The sequence below is a fragment of the Sinocyclocheilus grahami genome, unplaced genomic scaffold (genome assembly GCF_001515645.1).
Source record: "Sinocyclocheilus grahami isolate Dianchi unplaced genomic scaffold, SAMN03320097.WGS_v1.1 scaffold13.1, whole genome shotgun sequence".
NCBI classification, from domain to species: domain Eukaryota; kingdom Metazoa; phylum Chordata; class Actinopteri; order Cypriniformes; family Cyprinidae; genus Sinocyclocheilus; species Sinocyclocheilus grahami.
In genome coordinates this window covers 2788382-2793509 of record NW_015505192.1, presented here as the reverse complement: position 1 = coordinate 2793509, position 5128 = coordinate 2788382, and positions in this window count along the sequence as shown.

Here is a 5128-nt window from a genome sequence, read left to right as displayed (position 1 = left end):
GAAGGTCCGGTCTAGAGGCTTCTCCGGACAGAGCTCCAACGCGGGAGCCGTGGTGGGTGAGTACGGTCCATGTCTAAATATATGTCTATATAAATATATGTATGTGCTAATGCCCCGGTTCTGCCTTGGGCACCACTCCTCTTATGTATCCTCTGGATACCTACTTAACAGGGTATTGCTTCTAAGGATCTGTTGAGACAGTTCCTTCATCACATGGTTCCCTACTCAGGGAACCATGGTTACATAAGTAACCCGAGATGTTATATTTATCTTCATAGTGATCATTCTTGGTGTGAAAGGCCATTTAACCCTGCTTAAACCAGTTTAGTCTAGAATAATTGATAAATGATTAGTTCACTAAACCCAAAAATTCCATTTACTCACCATCAGGTTGAGGTCGATGTAAACTCATTCCAAAACCATAGGATTTTCTTTCTGTTGTGGAACACAAATGGAGAAGATTGAAAAATTTAAGCAGATGATGAAAAAAGAACCATAAAGGTAATCTAAATGTTGCATATATTGTGTACTGTATTCCATATCTTCTTATATGAGGAACATGATTTTTAAAAGCCAAAACTGGTTTTAAAGGGGCATTGCAGGTCTACTAATGGTGCAAGTTGGTTAAACTGGCTATAGTTGCAGGTTGACCAGTGTAGCCACAGACAAAATCAGCATGCATTATACTTGCATAACATCCACTATATTATAGACGGTTTCAACGGCAACAGCATAAACAAACGTTACTGCGCATACGTGGTTTTGTGGCCCTAACTTAACTTCCGGTACACTTCTGCAAACATTCAATAACAACAACAACAAAGTCCCTCTAAAAGTAGATTATTTCTAATAATAAGCTAAATAAATAACAAGTAAATTAGCTAGCAAGTTAAAACTATGTCTAGTCATTATTATTTTGGGTTACCAGTAGAAGAAAAGAACCGTTATTTGGCCAAACTTAAATGCGACAAAGTTACACTACCAGACCCGTTCAACAAAATGTTGAGGCAAGAATGTTTTTCTACAGACCTGTCTGATTTACCGGAGGTCAGTCAGGTACACATCTTTGAATACCTAGTCGAGAAGGAATGTGTATATACAAGGGAGGTGTTCAAGGCATATCGCAGCTTGGATGCGTATAACTATTTTAATTCCGGGAAAGTTCAACGCATTCTAACCTACACGAATGGAAATACCTGTGAAAATAAAACAAGTGACAGGAACAGTTAGTGTTGACAGTATTGCACCTTGCTGAGCATCATACATCCTTTGCATAATCCATACATTTTCTGGTTACATGCACATTTTTATGTAAAAAAATATTTCTATGATATTGCTTAAAAATGATTAAAACATTAGTAGCCTACTATTACAATGAAATTAGATCAAAGTCAAATTTATTTGTAGCACTTATCACAGTGCATTGTTACAAAGAAGCTTTACAGATACATACACGTATCAGTGATAATGTAGTAAAAGTACTTATTTAGTAATTAATTTAAAGCTTCATTAGAAAAGCTATGCGTTATTGTATTTGTTATGTCCCCAGGGAGCAAGCCGAAGGCGACTGTTAAAATACTGTGTTATAGTTCAAATCGTAGCTAAAGCGAATCACCTACTACATTGAGGTAACGTTAATGTGTAAAATTAATGTATACAACGTTATCTATGTGTGTACCAATAAATGTAGCTAATTCATGACTATTGCAGGCTTGTTACTGGTCAGCTAGCTAATATCTGTCGCTTATCATGAGTTTATTACCTGTAACGAAGTGAGTGTTACAGATCCTTGAATTCTTGCCTGGCAGCCAAGCCTCTCTTCGCACAGCGGTTATCCATGCTTGCCGTCTCGTCTGGTCTTTAGGAAACCGAAACATTTGTATTTTTGACCACGCGTTTGTTCCAGAGGTCAGGTTGCATCTCACAGCACAACAAGCTGAGCCCAACTTCAGTCTACTCATCACCTTAACTTTAACTGCGTTTGTAGTCGGCGCCATATTACTAGTGAGACCACTGATCCATATATAATGACTATATAATATTATATAATTATTATATACAGCGAGTCTGACCGATAAACAAACACAAACCGGAAGTTAGTACTTGAGGAAATGTTTGTTAATTGCTAGGATTTATTTGCACTGCAATATAAAGTTCAATATAGAGTGTTTAAGACAATATTTCAACAGTAATAGACATTAACATTGGTTGAGTGAATGTACTATGTATTGGATCGACTGTGGAAATGAATTAGGCACCACTAATAAAAAAAAATGTGTACAAATCCAAAATTAGCTTGTGTTTAACTTGCTGACTACAGAAACACTAAACCACGTGACATATTTCAATCATGTCAAAACTGCATTTCAAGCAAGCATTTCCAATTTCATTTTATGCCTTTCTGTGCCGTTCGAATGAATCCCTCAGGTTCTCTTCAGGTGCATCCAGAGGGAAAAGGCACGTGGCTTTCCCAGCAAACCCTCAAGCTTTTCGGCTCTGAACTTCCATTATCCATCCTCGTCCCCTGGGTAAGCTGGAGCACTATTGCAAATCAAGCTATCAATGCTTCAGCTCAAACAGGCATTGTCCGAGTTTGAAGAACAGCTGGCACACATTACGGATCTAAAGTATTGTTGGATTTAAAATAATTCTGCATAATTAAGAGATAACAGTGTGGCTTTTTGCATTGGTTAGCATTTAAAGAAACGCATGAGCACCTTGGGTAAATCTAGCGCTGACCCCTTTTAGTAGCGAGTTAAACCCGATCAAGCGACAGGCTTTTTCCAATGTGCAATGAGCCCATGACAGACCGTCAGTCTCTCTGTCAGTAAAGCTTCCTTATCAGCGGCGTATTCACACACTGTCGTGAGATGACATAGAGGTGGGGAGGCAATCATCCATGAGCCGCAGCTCTTTGAAAACCGAACATTTACTCTTCAAAATTTCATGGAAAAAAGAGGTTTCATTCAGCTCAATATCAAACTTAATTTCTACCTTTGAATTATATCAAATATAGTGTCAGCTCAGACAGCAGACCTACAGACAGTTCATTTAACTTCAGAACTATTTTAATTAAAACATACTTTTGTATGAAAATGAGCGATGTAAGATATATAGAAATGTTTTTAAAAGAAAAACTTTGTGTAAAGAACTGAATCAAATACAGTCGCAGTATTTTCACAATATCAGTAATATTGTGAAAATATTATTGCAATTTAAAACAGCTGTTTTTGAATATGTTTTAAAATGTAATTTATTCCTGATGCAAAGCTGAATTTTCAGCATCATCACTCCAGTCTTCAGCGTCACATGATCCTTCAGAAATCAGTCTAATATGCTGATTTGCTGCTCAGGAAACATTTCTTATTATTATCAATGTTGAAACCCGTTTTTATGAAAATATTGTTGCGTTAAATACTTTTGGGAAAAAATACAGTTTTTTTCAGAATTGTTTCATGAACAAAAAACGTTTCAAAGAACAGCAATTATTTAAAATAGAAATATTTTGTATTTTTCTGTCACTTTTGATCCATTTGAAGCATTCTTGCTAAATAAAAGTACTAATTTCTTTCAAAAAATAGATCTTACTGACCCCAAACATTTGAACGGTAGAGTATATGAGATCAATAAACTAAATCTACAACATAAACCTAATATTACTTATAAGTTATATCTGCAAACATTTCCAACACTTTAAGATGTCACGTAACAAATCAATCTGTAACTGTATCAAACTACATTTCCCATCATTCTCTGTGGCAACAACAATGACAAAATACACAGTGACTCATTCAATGCTAATCCTTTGCTCTTCTTTATGTTGCATTAGTCCTAAAATACTAATTATCAAGCAAAAACATTTCACTTTAGCAAAAATCATCATGTTGTAATTATGATTTCCAGAGGACTTGAATGCAGCGTTAGTCACTTCACCTGTCAATCAGCCTGTCTAAGTGGATAGAAGACTCAGCTTGTATATTGTTATTGTAATACAGTGAATATTTATGAACTGGTTCAACTAAGGGAGATGTTTCCAACTGGTCTTAGGTGACTTTGAACACCACAGGGTTTCTGAGCACATTGTGCCGGGCTGAAGATAAAGCAACTTAACTGACTGAGTGAGTGACCCTTTGTCTATTTTCCTCCTGTGTTTTTCTGCCTTTCTAGGTCAGCCGCATCTCCACATGTCTTTGATATGTGAGTGCTCTCCTATATTATTTATCACCAATTCTAGAACAACTAAAATATCCTAGCAAAATATCTCAAAACACAAAACCTCACTGGCACGGGATGTACAATGATTCCAACCAAAATCATTGTCAATAAACCTCATTCAGTGCTAGAGTAAGTCATGTTTTTGTTTAGAATAGCATGTACTTATAAAAGATGCACAAAAACACCTGGATCATGTATTAGCAGGCAAATAGGGTCCGTTTTGATTTCACGCCTTACAAAACAGCCATGACAAATGTTATAAAAGGAACAAAATATGTGCATTTACTCACATTTTAAGGAGTGACACTGATAAATCTGTACAAACAGGCAGTAAAAAAAATGTATCCAACTTCCTGCAGCATATGTAGGTCAGGTGACCTTCAGAAAGATGGAAACATATTGCTTCATTGCCTCTTGAGGGTCCCACACTGAACCCTGGTCCTGCTACATTTCTCACCCAAACGCGAGGCTCTGAATGGATGAACGGCGCCGTTTGTGAAGGTTAGACAAAATGCTCCTTGAATAATTATGTCACAGTGGACCTGTTCCAGATATTTCCAGCAACAATCCTCTATTGCATGACAAAAAACAACTGATGTCGAGACAATTTCAGGTCATTTTTAAATCAGGTCAGCATGTCTTTTTTTCTTTTTCTTTTCTGTAAAGACATACTGGGGGGCTGAAATCTCAAAAGTAGAGAAAATCTTCCAAGGTGACATTAAAAGGACAATTTACTCTAAAATGAAACTTCTTTCATCATTCACTCACCCTCATGTCATTCCCGACCCGTATGACTTTCTTTCTTCTGTGTGAAACAAGAGGAGAAAATTAGAAGAATGTTCACAAAACTGTTTTCCATACAATGACAATATATAGTGATCACAGCTGTCAAAAATAATTTTAAAACACCATT